The sequence below is a fragment of the Bufo gargarizans genome, chromosome 1, assembly GCF_014858855.1.
Source record: "Bufo gargarizans isolate SCDJY-AF-19 chromosome 1, ASM1485885v1, whole genome shotgun sequence".
Taxonomy (NCBI): Eukaryota; Metazoa; Chordata; class Amphibia; order Anura; family Bufonidae; genus Bufo; species Bufo gargarizans.
Window position 1 is genome coordinate 73,517,588 of NC_058080.1, and position 25,844 is coordinate 73,543,431.

Sequence of the window (25,844 nt, forward strand, 5' to 3'; positions counted from 1 at the left end):
CCTCTGCTAGTGAGCAGGCTATTACCGGGAGGGAATACTTCCTTCCAGACAATCGTCTGCTACATTGGGCTGTGTAATACAGGCTTAAATGCTGGTAATGAGTTCTTATGAGTATATATTGAGCTATAGACATCTATTACTTATAATCTTTATCATTCATTCTGGTTTTCCAATTTTCCGTTTAGAAAATTTGGCTGTCCGTGATTTTAAGATAAGTTATCCATAAAAAATAAAAAATTCCGGTTGTCAACCCTGGCCATGACATCTGTCCTGTGTGGCCATTGTAGCCATGTCTTTAAAGGCTTTGTACACCTTTTTATTATTGCATTGTACTTAATTTGAGCTAAAAATATATTTTTTTATTGGTCTTTATTAAAAATATTGAATCCTTTTTGCTGTACAGAACTAAGATGCTCTAGAAGCACCCTTTGGATTTTCAGTCTTTTCCGTCAGACCAGGAGCTGACAGGCTCCTTATCTCTGCTCTCTGACATTATAAACACTCATTATAGCTCAGTTCTTAACTTAATGATAAGAATGTGGCTTAAATAAGTATTTATGACCTCTTAGTAATTTAGAGATACGTTTTTTAGATGACCGGCACAAAGTAAAAGTAACAGTACCACAGCTAGAAAAGCAATTAACTCTTTGTGACAGAACAGCTTAATACAGACGTGGACAAAATTGTTGGTACCCTTTGGTCAATGAAAGAAAAAGTCACAATGGTCACAGAAATAACTTTAATCTGACAAAAGTAATAATAAATTAAAATTCTATAAATGTTAACCAATGAAAGTCAGACATTGTTTTTCAACCATGCTTCAACAGAATTATGTAAAAAAATAAACTCATGAAACAGGCATGGACAAAAATGATGGTACCCCTAACTTAATATTTTGTTGCGCAACCTTTTGAGGCAATCACTGCAATCAAACGCTTCCTGTAACTGTCAATGAGACATCTGCACCTCTCAGCAGGTATTTTGGCCCACTCCTCATGAGCAAACTGCTCCAGTTGTGTCCGGTTTGAAGGGTGCCTTTTCCAGACTGCATGTTTCAGCTCCTTCCAAAGATGCTCAATAGGATTGAGGTCAGGGCTCATAGAAGGCCACTTTAGAATAGTCCAATTTTTTCCTCTTAGCCATTCTTGGGTGTTTTTAGCGGTGTGTTTTGGGTCATTGTCCTGTTGCAAGACCCATGACCTGCGACTGAGACCAAGCTTTCTGACACTGGCTAGTACATTTCTCTCTAGAATTCCTTGATAGTCTTGAGATTTCATTGTACCCTGCACAGATTCAAGACACCCTGTGCCAGACGCAGCAAAGCAGCCCCAGAACATAACAGAGCCTCCTCCATGTTTCACAGTAGGGACAGTGTTCTTTTCTTGATATGCTTCATTTTTTCGTCTGTGAACATACAGCTGATGTGCCTTGGCAAAAACTTCGATTTTTGTCTCATCTGTCCACAGGACATTCTCCCAGAAGCTTTGTGGCTTGTCAACATGTAGTTTGGCATATTCCAGTCTTGCTTTTTTATGATTCGTTTTCAACAATGGTGTCCTCCTTGGTCGTCTCCCATGTAGTCCACTTTGGCTCAAACAACGACGGATGGTGCGATCTGACACTGATGTTCCTTGAGCATGAAGTTCACCTTGAATCTCTTTAGAAGTCTTTCTAGGCTCTTTTGTTACCATTCGGATTATCCGTCTCTTAGATTTGTCATCAATTTTCCTCCTGCGGCCACGTCCAGGGAGGTTGGCTACAGTCCCATGGATCTTAAACTTATGAATAATATGTGCAACTGTACTCACAGGAACATCTAGTTGCTTGGAGATGGTCTTATAGCCTTTACCTTTAACATGCTTGTCTATAATTTTCTTTCTGATCTCTTGAGACAGCTCTTTCCTTTGCTTCCTCTGGTCCATGTCGAGTGTGGTACACACCATATCACCAAACAACACAGTGATTACCTGGAGCCATATATATAGGCCCAATGGCTGATTACAAGGTTGTAGACACCTGTGATGCTAATTAGTGGACACACCTTGAATTAACATGTCCCTTTGGTCACATTATGTTCTGTGTTTTCTAGGGGTACCATCATTTTTGTCCATGCCTGTTTCATGAGTTTATTTTTTTACATAATTCTGTTGAAGCATGGTTGAAAAACAATGTCTGACTTTCATTGGTTAACATTTATAGAATTTTAATTTATTATTACTTTTGTCAGATTAAAGTTATTTCTGTGACCATTGTGACTTTTTCTTTCATTGACCAAAGGGTACCAACAATTTTGTCCACGTCTGTATTTTTAATAAAGGCCAATTGAAAAAATGACTTTGGGCCAAAAATAAGTAAAATGCAATCATAAAAAATTGCCTCCAAAGGTGTACATAGCATTTAGCTTCCCGTTCTCTGGTGTATTCTGAATGCAGCAGCCAGGCTCCGATGTCTCCTCCCTGTACCAGTCACTGTACTTCTTACCTATCCAGTATAGAATACAATATAATCTACTCCCCCACACAGCCAGTGCAGCACCCCCTACCCCTCCTCCCTCATCTCTACCTACCACTCTACATGTGCTGGACATTCTGCCAAAGATCTAAAACTGCTGTCTCCAAAACTTCTCTTGTGCTGCACCAGTTCTCTGGAATGTGTTACACTGGGAATCAGATTCATTCCCAACAGGCAGGTATGTCTGCATATACACAGACACCGGCTGAGTGGCTCATGGTTGGACCAATATGGTTGGACCATTGTAAAAAAAAAAAAAAAGGGGGGACACAAAAGGTAAAAGTGATTTTTTTTCCACAATGGGTCATGACATAACGGTTATGACACCAGTCAGGAAATACAGGAGATGTATTTCCTGACTGGTGTCATGACCGTTATAAATGGAGGGGTGGTCATGCACATGCAGCTCTCTACATTCACTTCTATGGGAGTTCTGAAAACAGCCAAAGGCACTAAGACCAAGAGATTATCTTAAAAAAAAACTAAAAAAGTTATCGCGGGGTGCACACTGATAGACATGGCACTGCTTGATAGACATATTACACTTTTTCTCGTAAATATACAATTTCTTAAGCTTAAGCTCAGTATTGCAGCAATTAATCCATTTTGTCCAACCCCTTATCTAAACACTTTTGAAAACTGCCAAGAGGCGCAAAATATGCCTAAATCACATACATCTGGTATATGCCATGTATGCCAGTTTTTTGGTGCAAATTGTGCCAGAATAATTCTGTCCCATTTGGCTTAGTAAACTAACCCCAGGTCTACAAACATTTTTGTGGTTTCTGATCTTTTTTTTTTTTTTTTGGCTGGCTTTTTTGTGTGTTATTTTTTATTTTAGGCAGAAAACACCAGTTTCAGATGTTGTACGAAAGTCTGTGGGAAATATTAAATGCAGGACAAGTAGTCTAGTGGTATTTTCTATACACTGAGTGAATTTTTTTTAGCAAATCCCAGCATGCTCTAGTTCTAGTGCGTTTTCCCTAATTGCCTGACATTTTTTCCCCATACATATAAAAAAAATAAACACCAGGGACAAAACTGTGGGGGAGATTTATCAAAACTGGTGTAAAGCAGAACTGGCTTAGTTGCCCATAGCAACCAATCAGATTCCACCTTTCATTGTCCAAAGGAGCTGTGAAAAATGAAAGGAGGACTCTGATTGGTTACTATGAGCCCCTTTGTGTGTAAATGAACCCTTGGGGAGACATTTTCCAATTGTAATATAATTGTAAGGGCTCCTGTACACGACCGTAGCCTTTTTTGCGCGAAACGCGGATACTGGGCGTGTGCATTCTGCATTTTGCAGAACAGAACATCCAGTCCATAAGGGCTCATTTAGACGGCCATATGTTATTTGTGGTCTGCAAATATCTGTATCAGTTGTTCAGCAAAATTTCCCACATGTTCGCAAAAAACGGAAGGTATGTTTCCATATGTCTTCAGTATTTTGCAGATCCGCAAAAAAAACAGAAGATATTTTAATAAACATTAAAAGGGGATATGACAGGGCATTAAAGTTTGCAGACACAGATTCACAAAATATGGATTTCGTATGCAATCCGCCCTTTTGGTGGTACCATAGACTTAAATGGGGTCACAGACCGCATTTTGAAAACAAGTATAAGACATGTTCTATCTTTTATGTGGACATATGGAACAGACATACAGAAGCGGATAGCACACAGTGTGCTATCTATGGATTTTGCAGTCCCATAGAAGTAAAAGGGTCTGCATCTGATCCGTAAAAATGCTAAACGGATGCGGAAAGAAAAATATACGGTTTTGTGAATGGGCTCTAATAGAACAGTCCTATCCTTGCCCGTAAAGCGTTCTATATTTTTGCAGTTGCTAGAGAATGGACATACGAATGCAGATAGCACTCGGTGTGCTGTCTGCATTTTCTGCGGCCCCATTGAAGTGAATGGGCCTACGTATGCGGAAAAAAAATACGTTTGTGTGCATGAGCCTTAAAACAGTTCTATCTATCCTACTACCTACTATCTTTCCGTTTACGTTCCGTTACCATTCATTTCAATTGATCCGCAAAAAAAACAGAAGGTACTCTGTATGCTTACCGTTTCCGTATTTCCGTTCTGTTCAAAGATAGAACATGTCCTATTATTGTCCGCATAACGGACAAAGATAGTATTGTTCTATCAGGGGTCAGCTGCTCTGTTCCGCAAAAACTGAATGCATACGGACGCCATCCGTATTTTTTGTGGATCCATTTTTGCGGACCACAAAATACTGAAAAAGCTTGAGAAAGGATTCATGCTGGAGCCGAAACGTCGCATCACCAATGGGTGAATAAAAATATAATTTTTTTACTGCAACTTTAGAGTTCTGCTCTATTTTTCTATTATACATTTTGGGTAAGCTTTTCCCTTTGAGCTAGCACCCACTTCCTTTTTTTGGTTGGTGCTGCCATATTTTTATTATATATATATATATATATATATATATATATATATATATACAGTGCTGCCCATAATTATTCATACCCCAGGCAAATTTTGACTTAAAGTTAATTTGATTTAACCAGCAAGTGATTTTTTGACAAGAAATGACATAGGTGTCTCCCATAAGATAATAAGACGATGTACAAGAGACATTATTGTGGGGGGGGGGGGGGGGGGGGGGAAACATTTCTAAGCTTTTATTTACATTTGAGCAAAAAGTGTTCAGTCCAAAATTATTCATACTCTTCACAAACTGTCACAGTCTGTGGGAAAATCAAAAGTTTTATACCATTCCAAATAGTCCAAGCTGTTCTAAAGCATCCTAATTACCCTGATTAATTGGGAACAGCTGTTTTAATCAACTCAACAGGTGAAAAACAGCAGCTCTCTGCAGTTGGTTTGTGGACAGTCATGGCTAAGACAAAGAAGCTCAGTGAGGACCTGCGACTGCGCATTGTGGCTGCTCACAAGTCAGGAAAGGGCTACAAGGCCATTTCTAAATGTTTTCAAGTTCCAGTGGCTACAGTGCAAAGTATTATTAAAAAATACAAGATGTTCCGCACTGTGAAAAAAAAACTGAGGACGTGGTCGGAAGCCAAAAGTGACACCTGTGCTGGCCAGAAGGATAGTTAGAGAGGTGAAAAAGAATCCAAGGATCCCCACCAAGGCCATCCTGGTGAATCTGCTGGTGGCAATGTCTCAAGGCAAACAATCCAACGGACACTGCACACTGCTAGGTTCCACGGATGCAGACAAAGGAGGACGCCACTTCTACAGAAAAGGCACACAAAAGCTTGCTTGGCCTTTGCAAAAGCTCATCTGGACAAAGAAGACTTCTGGTCTTCTGTGTTATGGTCAGATGAAACAAAAATTTAATTGGTCACAATGATGTTTCCTTCATTTGGCATAAAAAAGGAGAAGGCTTCAACCCAAAGAACACCATCCCCACTGTCAAACATGGTGGTGGGAACCTAATGCTCTGGGGGTGTTTTTCAGCCAATGGACCAGGGAACCTAATCACAGTAAACGGCACCATGAAAAAAGAGCAATACATGAGGAGTCTCAACGACAACATCAGGCAGTCTGCAGAGAAACTTGGCCTTGGGCACCAGTGGACATTTCAGCATGACAATGACCCAAAACACACAGCAAGAGTGGTGAAGAAATGGTTAGCAGACAACATTAACGTTTTGGAGTGGCCCAGCCAGAGTCCAGACTTGAATCCAATTGAGAATCTGTGGAGAGAGCTAAAGATCAGGATGATGGCAAGAAGACCCTCCAACCTGAAAGATTTGGAGCTCATTGCTAAAGACAAATGGGCAAAAAATACCTGTGGAGACCTGCAAAAAGCTGGTCTGCAATTATAGGAAGCGTTTGATTGCTGTAATAGCCAATAAAGGCTTTTCTATTGATTATTGTGAAGGGTATTAATAATTTTACACTGGACACTTTTTGCTCACATGTAAATAAAAGCTGAGAAATGTATTTTTTTCCCACAATAATGCCTCTTTTGGGAGACACCTATGTAATTTTCCGTAGGAAAAAAAAATTACTTGCTGGTCGAATAAAAGTAACTTTAAGTCAAAATTTGCCAGGGGTATAAATAATTATGGGCAGCACTGTATATATAGATATATAGCTATAATTTATTAGATTGTTTATTCCTAAGAGATAACTGAACAGAATATTATAATATCACACAAAGCTTATATTATCATATAAATCATTATCAGCACAAAAAAAACTGAAAAACACTTTTAAAAATCACGAATCCATTTCTACAAAAGACTACAATCCGTGCTCCATTCTATGGCAGCAACAAAAGCCCAGGCGAACGCTTGACGTCTATGCAGTGGAGGCTGTGGTTCCTCAGGCTGGACACCAGATGGCGCTGCGCTCTTCCTATTATACCACTGCTCTGTCTCTCGCTCAGCTCTCTCAGCCACTCCTCCTGTAGAGTTCTACTGGAGACACGTATCCGGGCGGCCAATAAGGAGCGCCGTCTACAGGATCTCTGACGTCATAGCAGACAGGGCCGGCGGCCACTCGTGCTCGGGTTATGGCGCTGTGCAGAACATGAGCGGCGACAGGTTTAACGTTGGCGATCACTAGGGTTTCGCCATGAAGTGCACAGAGGCGGGGGGCGCCCGTTATCGCGCATGACGAGGTGATCGTTGTTACCGGAGAGGACGCGTGGTCACAGCAGATCCGGCGTGCGCTGGGTTAATCGCGGCCGCCGTGTGCGGGAGGATTGGGCGGGCTTGCTGCTGTAGATCGATGTGAAGACCGGAGGAGGAGGAGACCCAGGCCGTCAGGTTAGGACCGTGTGTGTAACAGTAGGGCCTTGCGGGGAGTGAGGGGTTAATGCCTGGTGCGCGTGCCTTCCAAGCAGGCGGTGGTTTTTCCGGTCTGCTGGGACTGCAAGGGTTAAGCTCTTTGGTAACTTGGTTGCTCCTGGCCTGTGGTTGGGGGTGAGGGGCTTGTTTTGTGTATTAGGCTTCTGTTTGTGGATAGTTTTGGGTTTATTTAGTAATACTGTTCCTGGCTCCTCTATAGCACCTATTTTATATCTGATGTTCTTTTCTTCTGATCAATAGTCACCATCCAGGAGGCTCTGCCTAGTAGGATGTCCATTGGAAGTTGTCTAATAAAGAAAACCACCGCTCATATTGCGTATTAGGGAATATGGATGTTATGGAGGGTCTCTACTACTTGGGGCCCGTTCATACTTGGGTTGAAATCTGGTAGCTCACCGTATCCGGCATTGCTGGATTAGATCGCGTATTGCCGGATACCCATTGACTATACAGAGATCCGGCCACTTCCTTGCAGAAAAAACGTTGCGCGAATTCCAAACGTACATATGAGCGGGGTCTGAGAGTGGTTCCCACTCCTCACCTAGCCTGGTAATGTCAACTGGGGAGACATGTGGTGGAGACATGTGGCAGTGTGAAGCTTTAGCCCACCCGTGAATGTCATGGCCAATGTTTCTACCAGTGGGGTGTATCTTGGTGAGACCGCCACAGGATTTGTGGTAAATATTGGATCATGTGGACCAATCTCCAGTGATCCTAAGAATGGAACGGCAGTGCCTATGTCAGTCCACCGCTTCGTTCATTTCTATGGGGCTGAGCGCTTCACGGTTTCCATTCACATGGCTGCCAGCCACCATGATTAATTTACTTTGGGTGGCAGATGTAGCTCAGTAGTTTCAGTGAAGCTGAGGCCTAAATGTCCCTAACTGCATCCAAATACAGTAGGTATAGACCATTCCACTATACCAATGTGGCCTATGAGTGACACCTAAAGATCTCCATGCTTGTAGGTCACCTACTTTTGCCACAAGTGCTAGTGGACTTTAATGATAGAGTCCAGCACTGGGCAGGAGGTATGATGGCCCAGAATGTAATGGTGACCATACGCCTTCAATAGCTAAAGGTTTGTTTAGCCAAAAGCTATCTCTTTTAAGCTCATTTGTAATGTGTTTAGTATGAGGAGGAAGGATAAAGCGTCTGCCAGGAACAGGTCAGGACTTTGCTTTGGGGACCTCCCTCTCTGTTTGCACAACACTGCACTAAATGAATGTGAAAGGGAGTGAGGCAGAAGTTGCACTGTAGCTTGTTTGGCCCAACCACCCTTCTACAACCTTAGTGGCCAGCCCTTCTATAAATGGCATGTCACAGTTGGAGGAACCATGTATAGAGTTTGCAGGAGCTTTGTTATGCTTCTAGTTCGGCCTTAGTGGAGACCAAAAAAGGACTTAGTGGAGACCAACAAAGAAGTTGAAAAATTGCCAGACTAAATTTACAAAATTTTAAAAAAACGTAAAAAGCTGTCCATTCTGACATTTGATGAGATTCTGATAACATGGAGGACTCATTTTTTTTTTCGTTTCTTTGGTGTTGTCAAGGAAATGTTATTGAAGTCTGTGCCTCTGTATCTCCACATAATATCCAACTTCTAATGTGATCTTGAAGACCCTTTCTTCTGTTAGATGTGTTGGAGAAGTTTCATGTAGGGTGATAGTTGATTTTCATCTTCCATTATCTACATGAGTGATTGGTGGAGCAGTCCTAGGAGAATGGTGCATTAACGTCTCGAACACTTCCTGTATCCTGCAGATAGGGGGAAGTTCTAGTCATTGTTATTTTATGTCAGCCCACTGTCACATTTGTGTTTGGAGATAAGTAGACTTGGATGGTGTTTCCATGTGTGCTTGGTAAGTGTAACTTCTCAGAGCTGTGGAGTGTCTGGAGCACATGTTCTATGTATACTAAGTAGTTGCACTTAACGTTATACACATATACTGTGAGGCAATTGGTTTAGACAGACTAATAATGATCATCAATTCTCTGAGTGTTAGACCATGTATGAATGGTTGGTCTACTGCAACTTTTACAAACTGCTTTGTATTATATTGAATTTTTAGCACCAATTGAGTAATATAGAGAGATGTCCGCTGAAATCCATTTGTGTGATACAGTCAATCAAATGATAATGTAAAGTTTTATGAATGAGCCATCAGTTTTTATAATATATTTTTTTTATATGCTTTAAGTTGGCTTTTCTGCACAGAAATCCTCACGGAAAATCCAAGCTTAATCTGCAACATGTGTAGGTAGCCTTGGAGTTGTCAACTTCCACCTCGTCTTCATTCACCTACTGCAAAGTTAAAATGGGCCCAACTTTCCCCCACTGGCATGACGCAGGTGTCAGGGGAAAGATCAGTCAGGCCTTTTTTAGTGTTTTTCTTTCTAAATGCCGTTTCCTTGACATTTTGGCGAATTTTCCACCCTTGCTAGCAGTGCAGTACCTCTGTAGAATACTCCACACATGGCATGTAGGTCCTTGGTCCAAGGACAGAAATGCATTAACCAAGGAAACTTCTGGAGACTATATCTAAATATGTTTATATTTGTAGAAAAATCGGAATAAGGCAAGCTGCGGGTTGAGTACGTGAATATGACCACCTCCATGCTGCTTAACTCCTTAGCTGAGCTTCAGTATTTGTTCCTCCCTCCATGCCATTTCCTTCAACTTTTGGTGAACTATCCACCCTCTTATTTGCAAGCATTACAGTACCTCTGTAGAGCAAAGTTCTATACAGATTTGAATTATTCAGTAGCTTTAGGTCCTCATTCTAATGACAGAAAAGTATTTACCAAGGAGAGAATCGGAGGACTATGGCCCTGATTTATCATACCTTCACTCCAGAATTCTGGTGTCAAAAAGTTGCAAAAACAGGTTAGCTATGTTAGTGAGTTTCACTCCAGATTTATCATTGAGAATTTATTTTATTTTTTTTAATTTTTTTTTTTAAATCCAGGGGGAGGGTGTGGAGTAGGTATTCTCGAGGAGCTTCTCTAGATAAAATTGTTAAGTCCAAGGATAAGACAAATTTATCACGTAATATGAGACGTTTGATAAATGTGGCATAAAGTACTCCACCACAGACTCGCGCAAAATTGATAAATGATAAATTTCTTTTGTAGAAAAATCTGATTCATGAGGTAGGCTGAGGGATGAGTACATTGGTATGACCACAGCCATACTGCTTTAGTCCATATCTGAATTTTAGTATTTGTTTCCTCCTCCATTTCCTTGACCTTTTGTTGAATTCTCCACCCCTTTTGTTTGCCAGCAGTACAGTACGTCTGTAGAATCCTCCTTGGCTTTGAACTGTGCAGTAGCATGTAGGTCCTTGCTCCATTGTCAGAAAGACATTTACCAAGGAGACATCTGAAGACTCATAAAATGTAAATTTGTTTATTTCTAGAAAATTCTGGTTACTAAGGCCCCTTTCACACGAGCGTGACGGATTGGCTCCGGATGCGTTCAGGGTGCGTTCAGTGAAACTCGCACCATTTTGCAAGCAAACTCAGTCAGTTTTGTCTGCGATTGCGTTCAGTTTTTTTCCGCGTGGGGCAATGCAGTTTGATGCGTTTTTCATGCTCGTGATAAAAAACTGAAGGTTTACAAACAACATCTCTTAGCAACCATCAGTGAAAAACGCATTTCACCCGCACTTGCTTCCGGATGCAATGTGTTTTTCACGCAGCCCCATTCACTTCCATGGGGCCAGAGCTGCGTGGAAAAATGCAGAATCTAAAACGTGCTGCGATTATCACGCAACGCACAAGTGATGCGTGAAAAACAACGCTCATGTACACAGACGCATTGCACCTGCGCGGAAAACTCGCTTGTGTGAAAGGGGCCTAAGGCCTCTTTCACACAGGCATTACGGATTGGGGCCGGATAGGATGCGGGTGTGTGGCGGGGAAATCGGGTGATTTTTAGTCAGTTTTAATTGCGTTGCTTGGTTCATTTTTATTTATTTTTTCTGTGCAAGTGCAATGCGTTTTGCACGCGTGTGAGAAATAACTAAATGTGGTACCCAGACCCGAACTTCATTGAAGAACTTTGGGTTAGTTGTAGTGTAGATTTTATTATTTTCCCTTATAACATGGTTATAAGGGAAAATAATAGCATTCTTTAATACGGAATGCTAAGAGTAATGTCAATTGAGGGTTAAAAAATAAACTCTCCTCCATAGCTGCCGGTCTCTGCTCTTTCTTCAGGACCTGTGGTGACGTCACTGGGCTCATCACATGGTCCAATCACATGGCCCATCACCACGGTGATGGACCACGTGATGTGACGTCACCACAGGTCCTTTAACCGGCAGCTCATGATTAAAGAAGTAAGAATAGACCGGCAACTACGCGATCAAGAGGAGGAGGGGAGTTAAAAAAAATTTTTTTTTTTACCCCTTCAGCCCTATTTTACTAAGCATTCTGTATTGAGAAAGCTATTATTTTCCCTTATAACTATGTTATAAGGGAAAAATAATAAAGATCGGGTCGCCAGCCCGACCGTCACCTAGCAACTGTGCGTGAAAATCGCACCGCACTTGCTTGTGGATGCTTGCGATTTTCACGCAGCCCCATTCGCTTCTATGGGGCCTGCGTTGCGTGAAAGACGCACAAAATAGAGCATGCTGTGATTTTCACGCAACGCACAAGTGATGCGTGAAAATCACCGCTCATGTGCACAGCCCCATAGAAAGGAATGGGTCCGGATTCAGTGCGGGTGCAATGCGTTCACCTCACTCATTGCACCCACGTGGAAATTTCTCCCATGTGAAAGGGGCCTGAGGGTTGAATAGGTCAGTATGCATGCTGCTTTATCCTTTATTTGATAGAAACGTAGTGTTAATCCAGTACTGAGCCAGATACGTCTAAGGACACACGACCATGTCTGTATTGTGGTCCACAAACCAGGGATCTGCAAAATATGGAAGCCTTCTGTATGCATTTTCTCACTCTTATCCATAGAAATGACTAATCTTGGTCCCAGTACAGACAAGAATAGGATGTGCAGATGCGGACATACATGGAGGACATCCGTGTCTTGCCCATTTTTATTTTTTTTGCTGACCCGTGGAATTGAATTGGCCTGTGTGCTAGCCGCAAAAAAAAAATGCAGATCGAACACAAATGCTAAATCGGTCATGTGCATGAAGCCTTAAGAGTTGCATCGGCTATGAGCTGAGGGCAGAGGCTTGGCGGTACACTAACCACATCTATACTGTATTTCTAGGGATGAGCAAACTTTGTGTTTCAAGTTTGGCGTACAAGGTTCGGGTTTGGATTATCTAAAAATTCCGTTATGGATTCTGCTACCATGGACCATAAAAGTTATGGTCCTTGGTAGGTGATTCCATAACTGAATTCTTAGCCTGGACCTTGTATGCTGAACTTGAAACACAAAGTTCGCTCGGCACTACGTATTTCCATGATGCTCACAATTTTGTGACTACGGTACTTATTTTCAGTTTTCATACAGAAAAAGAAAAAAGCAGTATTTGTGCCATTTATAATGTGTTTTTAAATAACACAGTAATTTGCAAAATAAATATTTTACGACAAGAGCTGCAATATTTTTTAGATCAGTGTTTTTTGTGCTTGTGACATTAAATCTATATATACAAACTAAAAAGACAGGGTGGCATTAGCAGGAGGTGCTCAAACCCACATGCAGTCGTGCATATATACAGGGGAGCAAATCCTGCACTTGTGGCCCGTTGCTAATGGCGATCCCCAGCAAAATGCATACGGTGGAGGATGCCCGCGGCGAACCACAAGTACCACAATAGACATCTCACACAAGGTAACAAGTGCGTATGTCATAATCAATATAACAAAAAAATAACAAATACAGGTGCACTCTGCAGTCTCACTAAACCCTCAAACTGATTTTAAAATTGAGAGATTAGTCAACATGTCCTACGGTGTAGAACATGTCTAAGCCCGGGCACCACGTCAAGGTTTCTCAAGTAGCCCGAGACCTCGGGCTACTTGAGAAACCTTGACGTGGTGCCCGGGCTTAGACATGTTCTACACCGTAGGACATGTTGACTAATCTCTCAATTTTAAAATCAGTTTGAGGGTTTAGTGAGACTGCAGAGTGCACCTGTATTTGTTATTGTTTTGTGACATGAAATCTAGTTCTATGCCTAAGTCACTATATCGGGTACATCTGATTGTTCACAATGGGTGATGATTAGGTCTCGTTCTGGAAAATAGATCACCTGACCTGCTCCTACTTCTACTTTACATACAATTCCATGTTTGAACAGAGTAGCTAATATTTAACCCCTTAAGGACGAAGCCCCATTTTTCAAATCTTACTAGTGTCACTTTGTGGTAATAACTTTGTAATGCTTTTTTGAGATTTCGTTGTGACACATCATACTTCATTTAATGGTCGATTTTAGTCAATGTATTTTAATTGTATTTATAAACAAAATTAGCAATTTTCCACATTTGAATTTCTCTGCTTTTAGGGCAGATAGTCTCTCACAAAATGATTAATACCCAACATATGTCTACTTTTATAGACATGTGGCATAATTTAGTTTAGCAGCAATTTTACAAGTTTCCAAGAAAATTTCCAAATCCTATTTTTTAGGGATCAGTTCAAATCTGAAGTGGCGTTGAAAGTCCTATACATTACAGCACCACCTCCCCTCCTAAATCACTCCATGTTAAAATCTGCAACCTCTTAGTATTCAAGAGGGCATTTAGGAAGTTTGACCCTTTAGGCGTTTAACAGAAAGTAACGCAAAATGTTGGTGAAATTTAAAAAAAAATTCAGCAGATTTTCAATTTTAATCAACATGCAGGGTTTTTGAAACTATACCCTAGCCCCAAGGAACTCTGTTAAGGATGTACTGATAATTTTTGACCCCACAGGGGCTCCCTGTGTAAACCGCCAAGATGCCGAGTTCACTACTGACTGAAGCATCTAAGGGGTTAAAAGGCCAGATTGTTGCCAGCACTGATCTAGGCCGTTGAAGCAGGGTATCGGCTGTATATTACAGCTGACACCCACTGATGTTGGTGGCACATTTTCTGAGCCTTTGCCATAGCCATGCCGTAAGTACGCAGCATGGTGCATGTACTGCTTGCCATGCTGTATTATGGCATGGTGCAGAAAGCAGTTAAATAAAATTTTTCTTCATTAAGAACTTCCCTACTGCTGCACGACCATATACTTTGGCAGTAGGGACTTTAAAGATGGCGCCCCCCCCAGAGGGGAGTGGGTGCTATAGCCACCATGTGCCTGCTGTTTCACACAGCAGACACCCAGGAGTAATGTCTGCGATCAGCGATAACGCCAACTGCAGACATTTAAACTCTTAGATGCCGCGGTCAAATGTAACCATGGTATCTGAGAGATTAAAAATTTAAGCTTGCAGCACTCCTGGGGCTGGATTGGGTCCCCTGTTCGACGATCAGGGGACTCATTGGTTTATATTAAAAGTCCTGGTCTTGCTGAAGAAATCGGGCCTTTCAGAGTTGTGGTTCCTATGGAGCCCTGCAGGTGGCAGGGCTCTAAGTACATAGAAATAGAGCTTTGAATTGCTTTTCCAATTCAGTGCAATCAATTGCAGAAGCAAAATAAAGGGCTTCTGTAATCAGAAACCTTGTTATTAAACTGACTTTAGACGTGCTAATGGTCAGCTGAAGCTGACAGTCTTTGACCCTTCTTTCTACGTGCCCCTGTTCTTGTGAAAAATAAGCTTTATGCTTTTTTTTTTTTATGCAAATGATCCCCTAGGAACAATGTCGGTGTTGCCCTTACTCCTAGAGGCTCCATTCTCTCTTCTTTGGCCTCATCATGTTGATTGACAGGACCAGGCAGGATGATGTGAACACTCAATCGGCATGATGAGGGCGTGGCTTAACCACTTCACGACCGCCCATTGACTATTAACATACTATGGGCGGTCCTTTATCTCTGAATGGACGTTCTGGAACATCCATTCAGAGGTGGCAGCTGCACGTTAATCGTGCAACTGCCGAGCGGGGGGGGGGCCCGCTGTCAGTGACAGCAGGGCACTCCAGAGAGAAGGCAGGGACCGTTCCTCAATGTCCCTGCCTTCTAGATCGCTGTATACACAGCACTCAACAGTGTAGTTCCGGCCCGGTGGTCATGTGACCATGTGAGTGCAGGTGCTGTCGGGCCTGCACTGAGGCTGTACAGCCTTTCTTGGAGGGGGGGGGGGGGATTTCCCCTGTAACAGGGGCCACTATGTCGGCCCCAGTTACAGGAGAAATCAATACTGAAAAAAAAAAGTGAAGTTAAATGTCCCCCAAAGTGTAAAATAAATAAAAGGTTTCACATGTAAAAATAAAATAAAATTCCCCAATTAAGTAATGTCTGTGAAGGTTCTCATTTATCCAGGTCATGGTATATCTGTATATCTACAGATATACCAATTCATTAATAATAAATATTTTTTTTTAAATGCTATTAGTTTTAAAGTGAAAACAAAAGTGTGTGTGTATATGTGTGTGTGTGTGTGTGTGTGTGTAATATAGATAGATAGATAGAAAGAAACAGAAAAATCCGGAATGCACTCCAAGATAAATGTGAAACAAGTGATTTATTCACCCATAAAAGGCGCAACTCGCGACGTTTCGGCTCACAGAGCCTTTCTCAAGCATGGAAACAGTGAAAGTGTGGGTATTATAAAAGACATTTCATTAATGTGAAACCAATCAAGTAGAAGTTGCAATTAACATCCAATTACATACATCTGTTACAGACATCTAAAGTGCACGTGCGTCAAATGACATGTGTCATGTGATCTATATTCTCAGAATAAGAATCTTTTTATACAAAATATAATGCCAGTGAAGACCATAATAAAACAGTGATATGAGGAGGGATGCGGATCAAAGAAATAATGCCGGAAGGAGCAATAGCGTCCACATAGACCGTAATGCTGATTTAGCGTCTCCATCTCTTCAATGCGCAAGTCCAGCAGAGCGTCATCTTGTGAGTCAAGTTGCTGACGCATGCGTTCTGTAGTATCACACAAAAAACGCCATCTTGATTAAGGGCAAGTTGCCCTACATATTACCAATGTGAGCTGTACCTGATATCAACAAAATTAGGTAAGTAACTGTAGTAGGGATCTCCTACCTATTTTTAATGTCAGTGGATGGACGGAGATCCCACCCTGCCGAGAGGGACACCGAACCAGAAGGCCAAAGGTATCGACAGGAGACACTTCCATGGACCATATCGACATCAACGGCCAAACCACTGACAAAAAGACCAGCTACAGGGAAATCATCCCTAAATAAGGGACAGCATCACAATCGGACAATAATGGAGATACCACATATAATGATAGAAATTATAAATCTGGATTAGAGCATATAGAAGAGACACAAGACGTGCGTTCTGATATCCATTGTCTCCAACGAGCATAATTCATAGATCCGCATCCAACATCAGGTGCATTAAAATGTTCTAAAAGGCAAAGAGAAAAATTACATGTTGTTATTCATATAAACTATATTAGAATTATATATTAACCTTTCACAGTTCTCTTGCACGTTTATACATTCCAGAGAGGGACAAATTGCACACGGGGAGGACGGGGAGCGAACCATGGATCCCAAGACTCTCACCTGAACTCTGTTTGCTCTAGCGAATTCTCACTTAAAAAAGTGGGTTTAATTAATAAAAGTGCGTTCTACCCTAATGTGAATGAGCCTGCGATAGAGGCCTACATCTCTGCAGTAAAAAGAGATATTAGGGAACTCAAATCCCGTCTTGGGGACATGGATAGATTCAATCACCCGAATCTGACAACTGCAGAGATTGAGGCACTATCTCAACTCCGAAGCAATCCTCATTTAACGATTAAACCGGCCGATAAAGGCGGAGGTATTGTAGTACTTGACACATCCAAATATATCAGTGAAATTGTACGCCAACTGAGTGATACTAGTGTATATGACATATTACATGGTGACCCTAAATTCAGTATTATGAATAGTATTTGTCAGATCCTATCCGATGCGGTGGCCGGGGGCATTATAGATGAGGGGTTGAAGGAGTACTTGACGGTCTCCTTTCCCATCACTCCGGTTATATACATACTGCCGAAAGTCCACAAAAGTCTTGTGGATCCCCCCGGCCGCCCCATCGTATCTGGATCTGATTCTGTGTTCAGTAGAATAGCCATCTTTCTGGATAAATTGCTAAGAGAGTTTTCGACTGCTGGTCGATCATATATTAAAGACACAGGTGAATTTTTACAACAGTTGAGAAGTATTGATATTAATAATATGCAAAATTTAACTCTTGTATCGTTTGATGTTGTATCATTATACACATCAATAGGACATGAAAAGGGTATTGCTGCGGTCAATAAATTCTTAGACAATTCGCCTGTCACATCAAATGCTAAGTATTTTATTAACAATATGTTGAGATTGATCTTGGAGAAAAATTATTTCTTATTTCAAGATACTTTTTATAATCAGAAGCGTGGCGTTGCGATGGGGTCAAACGTGGCCCCAACGTACGCCAATATATATATGCGCCACATGGAGGAGGACTTTATCTATGTATCCCACCACTTTCGGCATGTTCTGAGGTGGTGGAGGTACATAGATGACGTCTTCCTCCTGTGGACCGGTACAGAATCTCAATTGATCGATTTTCATGCTTATTTAAACAGCATCGATGTGGATTTGCAATACACTATATCCTTTTCCAAAACAGAATTGTCCTTTTTGGATACTAATGTACGATTGATTGATGGTTCTATCCATACGGGCCTGTATGTCAAGATGACTGATAGAAATACCCTTTTACGGTTTGAAAGCAATCATCCGCGTAGTTTAGTTGAGCATTTACCTTATTCACAATTTTTACGCACAAAGCGTATTGTATCGGACCCGATTGAATTTGCTGCCACTTTGGAGAAAATGGCAGATAAATTCAAGGAACGTGGCTATCCTCGCCGACTGTTGAATAAACATAAAAATAAAATTCTACATACCGATACTGAGGTTGCTCCTACTGCCACTCCTAAAATACGTAGGATACCTTTTATGTCCACATTTTGCGATCACAGTGTGGTGATAGGACGTATTTTGAGGGACAATTGGAGCATTTTGAGCAGATCCATACAGGATATACCTGAGTTTGGAGTCCCCCCACTTATGTCCTATCGTAAAAATAAAAACATTAAAGACCATTTAGTGAGGGCAGATGTTGGCCCCAAGAAGGTCAGCATACAGCGGACATTGGCACCTTTGGGTCTTGGATGTTTTCCTTGCCTCAACTGTGTAAATTGCCGTTACATTTGTAAATCTAGATCCTTCATACATCCTGTTACACATCATGAATTCCCTATTAAATTTCATCTAACGTGTTCATCATCATATGTCATTTATATATTGTCCTGTCCATGTAATTTAATCTACGTAGGGGAAACAACAACAGAATTAAAACTGAGACTAAACAATCATAGAAATTCCATCAGAAAAAAACGCACTGATTTACCTGTAGCCAGACATTTCGGATCCCTCCAGCATAGTGAGCGTGATCTGAGATGCTGGATAGTTGATCAGATCACGCTCCCTAGGAGAGGAGGTGATCGCTCAACAATACTTAAAACAAGAGAATTGCGGTGGATTTATGATCTAGATAGCTTACACCCTAGAGGTCTCAATGTAGAGTTCAGGTGAGAGTCTTGGGATCCATGGTTCGCTCCCCGTCCTCCCCGTGTGCAATTTGTCCCTCTCTGGAATGTATAAACGTGCAAGAGAACTGTGAAAGGTTAATATATAATTCTAATATAGTTTATATGAATAACAACATGTAATTTTTCTCTTTGCCTTTTAGAACATTTTAATGCACCTGATGTTGGATGCGGATCTATGAATTATGCTCGTTGGAGACAATGGATATCAGAACGCACGTCTTGTGTCTCTTCTATATGCTCTAATCCAGATTTATAATTTCTATCATTATATGTGGTATCTCCATTATTGTCCGATTGTGATGCTGTCCCTTATTTAGGGATGATTTCCCTGTAGCTGGTCTTTTTGTCAGTGGTTTGGCCGTTGATGTCGATATGGTCCATGGAAGTGTCTCCTGTCGATACCTTTGGCCTTCTGGTTCGGTGTCCCTCTCGGCAGGGTGGGATCTCCGTCCATCCACTGACATTAAAAATAGGTAGGAGATCCCTACTACAGTTACTTACCTAATTTTGTTGATATCAGGTACAGCTCACATTGGTAATATGTAGGGCAACTTGCCCTTAATCAAGATGGCGTTTTTTGTGTGATACTACAGAACGCATGCGTCAGCAACTTGACTCACAAGATGACGCTCTGCTGGACTTGCGCATTGAAGAGATGGAGACGCTAAATCAGCATTACGGTCTATGTGGACGCTATTGCTCCTTCCGGCATTATTTCTTTGATCCGCATCCCTCCTCATATCACTGTTTTATTATGGTCTTCACTGGCATTATATTTTGTATAAAAAGATTCTTATTCTGAGAATATAGATCACATGACACATGTCATTTGACGCACGTGCACTTTAGATGTCTGTAACAGATGTATGTAATTGGATGTTAATTGCAACTTCTACTTGATTGGTTTCACATTAATGAAATGTCTTTTATAATACCCACACTTTCACTGTTTCCATGCTTGAGAAAGGCTCTGTGAGCCGAAACGTCGCGAGTTGCGCCTTTTATGGGTGAATAAATCACTTGTTTCACATTTATCTTGGAGTGCATTCCGGATTTTTCTGTTTCTATAATACTTGAGGTATTGCCGCTACCTTATACTGGATAGTGCACCCACATTCAGGTTGATGCTCCCGCTGGACTTCTTCGTTTCTATCTATCTATATATATATATATATATATATATATATATATATATATATATATATATATATATATATATATATATATATATATATATATATATGTGTGTGTATATGTATGTGTGTGTGTATATATATATATATATATATATATATATATATATGTGTGTGTGTGTGTATATGTATATATATATATATATATATATATATATATATATATATATATATATGTATGTATGTGTATCGATGCGTCCGTAACAACCAGCTCTATAAAAATATCACATGACCTAACTCCTCAGGTGAACACTAAAAAAAATAGTGCCAAAAACGCAATTTGTCACTTAACATCACATAAAGTGCAACACCAAGCGATCCAAAAGGCGTATGCCTCCCAAAATAGTAGCAATCAAACCGCCACCTCATCCTGCAAAAAATGGGACCCAACCTAAGAAAATCATTAAAAAGCAAAACAAAAAAAGCTGTGGCTCTGACTATGGAGACACTAAAAGATCATTTTTGTTTGTTTAAAAAATGCTATTATTTTGTAAAACTTAATAAGAAAACGTATACATATTAGGTATTGCCACGTCCGTAATTGTCTGCTCTATAAAAATACCACATGAACTAACCCCTCAGGTGAACGTAATATAGAGCAATTAAAATTCATATGTACCCCAAAATAGTACAAAAAAAAACTGGCACCTTATCCCCTAGTTTCCAAAATGGGGTCACTTTTTGGGAGTTTCTACTGTAAGGGTGCATCAGGGGGGCTTCAAATTCCACATGGCATCTAAAAGCCAGTTAAGCAAAATTTGCCTTCCAAAAACCATATGGCGCTCTTTTTTTTTTTTTTCTGTGCGTTGCCGTGTGCCCTTACATCAGTTTACGACCACATGTGGGGTGTTTATGTAAACCAGACCACTGCAGGAAATAAGGTACTTTATTGAACATGGCAATGTTGAAAGCTTAAAATGCTAAAAGCAGGTGACAAATTCCCTTTAATTATAACTTTTAGTGAATTGGGACATTTATTAAACCTGCTTTTAAAAAAAAAAAAAAAAATTATTCCAATTTAAATTTAGTCGGAGTCGGTTCATTTTTTCTGACTCCAGGTACCCAAAATTGACTCCGACGCCACAGCCCTGTGGAAAACTGTTGACCTTGTCATACACATAATTTAGGCTTAAACTTCCACAAAGATGAAAATTGTTTCTCAGTTTGCTGGAATTTACAGAGTTATTTTCCTGTTACTATGTGTTTTGCCTGTTCTTTTGGTGCCTTCAATTGGTGTCAGTAGTCAACCTGGTGGTTTACTGCAGCGAAGTCCACATTACTGTATCGGGGTTAAAAGGTGAATACCATGGAGCTGCCAGGATAACGCTCATAGGCTTAGCCCAAAGTCAAACCAGTTGGTTCCACACCTAGTGCCATAACACTATATGTATCAATCTGCCCAGCTCCTGCGGCTCTATAGTATGCTGTCTGCAGATTGCTCCGTGTTTCCATGGTGACTGGTTCCTTTAAATATAGATAGCGACAAGTTCCTTTAAATATAGATAGGGACACAGAAAAATTAAAAATAACCACCAAAAATTATTTGATGGTGCTCTCCCATTAGCCATTGTCTGATATTAGGAAAAATTCTAGGTAAACCAATGTAGTTTCATTTTTGTAGCTGCACAGATAGCCCAATTTTAGTTCACGTGTTTCCATAGTATTTTGAGTGATAAAGGGGCTGGCTGTCTGGTTCAATTCATTAGCTGCTAGTGCCCTTCTGTGTGTCCAGATCAGCCATGATGGAGAAGGGGTCTGGCTTAGCTAATCAGTTACACCAGGCAGCCAGTCCTTCATTACGTCAACAAGACACAGCAGGACAAAGCTTTTTGCCTATGTCAGAACACCATCACTTGGACAGCAGAAGCATTTAATCGTGCATTTGAAAAGCAATTAAGAACTTTTTCTGGCATTGGGCAATGTCTTGAAAGGGTTATTCCAGATAGATCAAGTTATCCTTTATCTGCTGGAGAGAGAATAGGTGGACTAATCCCAAGAACGGGATTCCCGTGTGGCCGGTTAAGCATGCACAATGTCGCTTCATTAATCTGAGACTGCCGGACAGAGCTTGGCTCTCTGGCAGGTCCCATAAATTATGAATAGCCCGTGGTACATATGCGTTACCATTGCTCTATTCAGATAAGGGACACAGTACCCCCATTCTTGTGATAGGTGGGAGTCTCAGCAGTTGCACCCCCACTGATCTAACAGTTATCTCCTACCTCTTTGTCAATGTTTATTATTATTATTATTTTTTTTTTTTTTAAGAGGTAATGAAAAATTCAATAAATTTAAGTAGACTGTGGATTTCTTTTCAGGTTCAAATTTTTTTGTGGGATCTGAGGACAATTTAATGTCCACTGAAACAGCTGGATCTTTCATCAAATTATGTCTAAAGACCCTTTCACATTAGGTTTGTTAAGTCTACTCCTATGCATGTATTTTTTATTAACCCATCCAGTCATGCACCTGAACAGCTACAGTCATTTTTTAAAAAGTACACAGAATTTTATGGTTTCATGTATCAAGACATAATAAGAATACATCTGCCCTTTAAAAGGTCTTAAAGTTAGGTAAAGACAACATCAGCTGAACAACACGTGACAAATCACACCGTGCCCTTAATTATATAACAAAAACTAGGCCAAAATGCTGAAATTGGATGTGACAAACTAAAGAGGTCTTTCCACCTCAGACAATGGAGGCATATTGCCCCCATTCTCTGATAGGTGCGGGTACCACCTGCACCGAGAACAGAGCCCCGACAGTTGTGGAGGGCACATGTGCAGCTGCTCTCCATTAATTTCTATGGTGCCGCCAAAAATAGCTGAGCACTTGCTCGGCTATTTCAGTCGGCCCCATAGAAATTAATTGGAGTGGTGGCCGCGCGAGCGCGGTCCGCTCCCATTCACTACTATGGGGAGAGCGCTTGGTGGTGGCCGGACCGGGGTTCCTCCAGTCACTACCTCCCCCGCTCGGTTCTCGGGGTGTGGGTCCCAGAGGTGGGACCCACACTTATTAGGCAATGGGGACATATCCTAGCGATATGCCCCAATTGTCTGAGATGGGAATACCCATTTCTAAGTGTACCCTTATTGCTTTCATTAGAAGTGAGAGGGTAGGTAGCAGCCGGGTGTTGCTACTCAAATGCCCTTGATTAACTGATCATCAGCCATTGTGACCACCTCTATAAAAACAGAAGTTTTGGCAGTTTGCTGCTCTGGAGTGTGTTACCTCAGTATTAGGAAGAAAAGAGATCACCAATAATCTAAGTAAAGATGAGCAAATTGATTCTAAAATGTGGGAATTCATCTGTAATTTATTTCAAAATTTCTGATTCTGCCAAATTCGATTTTTGTGTGATTCAATTGAGGAGAATAGAGGAGAGGGAGAGACATTTCCAGGCAATCGGAGCACTTTTAATTCAGGTAGAATGTATTTGAATCCGAATCAATTTGAACTCTACAATGAGATTATTTACAAGTGAAAAACCTTTAAAGGGGCGTCACTTCAGCAAATGCGATTTATTATGTAGAGGACGTTCATACAAGACACATACGAATGTATTGTTAGAGATGAGCAAATTTCCGGGTATGAAATTCGTTCACACTGTGTTTACTGGTAAAAACAGAATTGCGTTATGGATTCCGTTACCACGGACCATAACGCAATTCTATGATGGAATGCCTTTAGAGGCATTCCGTTTATTCTGTCATAATAGAAGTCTATGGGCTGCATGCCGGAACCGTCATAGAATTGCGTTATGGTCCGTGGTAATGGAATCTATAATGCAATTCACCTTTTACCAGTAAACGAAGCGTGACCGAATTTCAAAATATTAAATTTGCTCATCTCTAGTTATCTATAAAAAAAAAAATATATATATATATATATATATATATATATATATATATATATATAATTTAGTGAATGTGTGTGTCTGCTAAAGGAATCCGCACCGTCTCATTTACAATCACAAAATTTGGCACACATGTACATCAGGTGTCCGGGAAGGTTTTAGACCAGGTCTCAGCTCTCTAGGACGTACCGTTCCTGAGATATTCCAAAAAAATGCATTAGCCAATAGAAGCCTGGTCACATGACCCTTATCAGCTAATAGAAGCTCTCAGGTCCTTCAGCCTCCACATACAGTTTTACTCCAGGTTTCCATAACAACCCAGCCTTTTATCTTCACTGCTGTAGATGAGTTTTAAAGGAAATCCGTCACCAGGATAATCGCTATTGAAGTAAAGCCTTGGTCTAATAGCACTTAGTACCTTATTTGCAGATGTGCCTTTGTTCCAGCAATAGATGTTTTTATCCTCTGAAAATCCAGTTTATTTGATATGCAAATGAGCCAGTAAGGTGCCCAGAGGGGCGTCACTCTTGCAGGAAGGAGCCCAGACACGCCCCCTGCCACAATGTGTCCACCCTCAAAAGACTTAAAACCCCACCCCCAGGTCAAGCGAAGCCACGCCCCTGATCCAGTTAGGTCACGCCCACTCCTGATCCAATAGAGACTGGAAAAATGAAGGTAAAAATCAACTTCTGTCAGCTGCAGGGGTGGGAGGGAGGGAGACCTTCTCCCTGCAGCTCACACTCAGGCTCCATTCAGACGTCCGTAGTGCATGGCGGATCCGCAATACACCCAGCCGGCACCCCCATAGAAATTCCTATTCTTGTCCTCAATTGCGAACAAGAATAGGATATACTCAATTTTTTTCTGGAGCTGCAGACCAGAAGATCGGGGCCGCGCTCTGAAAATGCGGACAGCACACTGTGTGATGTCCGCATCTCTTCCGGCCCCATCAAGAATAAATGGGTCCGCACCTGTTCCGCATAATTGCTGAATGGTTGCGGATCCATTCTACGGACGTGTGAATAGACCCTGTGAGCGAGCTGTTCAAAAGGACACGCCCCCGATCCGGTTAGGCCATGCCCCTGACCACTCAGCCAACTGAGATTGAAAAAATGAAGTTAAAAATCAACTTCTAGGTCCTGCTAAGCCACGCCCATATCTGGTTAGGCCACGCCCATCCCCTCAGCCGACAGGGATTTAAAAAATGAAGGTAAAAATCAGTACAGTGCTGCTGTCTTAGAGTGAGCTGTTCAAAAGGACACGCCCCCTGTCCAGTAAAGGCCACTGTTAAGGTCCCCTGTGGAGGTCACTGTCAAGGGGGTGGTGTGCTGTGAAAGTCACTGTTAAAGGGGAAGGCTGCTGTAAAGGTCAAAGTTAAGGGGGTGGTCTGCTGTGGAGGTCCAATTTTAAGGGACAGGGCTCTGTGGGGGAGGTCAGTGTTAAGGGTGGGGTACTGTAGAGGTCACTGTTATAGTGGATAGTGTTGATATCTTTTAACGACACACAAACATTAAATTAAATAGATTAAATATACCCGTGCGAAGCCGGGTCCTTCAGCTAGTTATCCATATTTCTTCATTTGGTGGCTGGATTCGTTTTTTCCATCACATTATACATTGCTCGTTTCCATGGTTACGTCCACCCTGCAATCCAACAGTGGTGGTTGTGCTTGCACATGATAGGAAAAAGCCCTGACCCATCTGGTGGTTGGGTCCATAGGAGTGGGCATAGGCCAGTGCTTT

The 25,844-nt window shown here is 41.3% G+C and overlaps 1 protein-coding gene across 1 annotated transcript in view; it reads left to right on the forward strand.

Moving 5' to 3' along the window:
• Positions 1-7,019: 7,019 nt before the first annotated feature.
• ZNF518B (zinc finger protein 518B) overlaps positions 7,020-25,844 on the forward strand; it is a 36,619-nt gene continuing 17,794 nt past the window's right edge. Inside the window, exon 1 of the mRNA XM_044283412.1 lies at positions 7,020-7,288. The gene's annotated coding sequence lies outside the window, so the exon portion shown is untranslated. The remainder of the gene's footprint in view (positions 7,289-25,844) is intronic.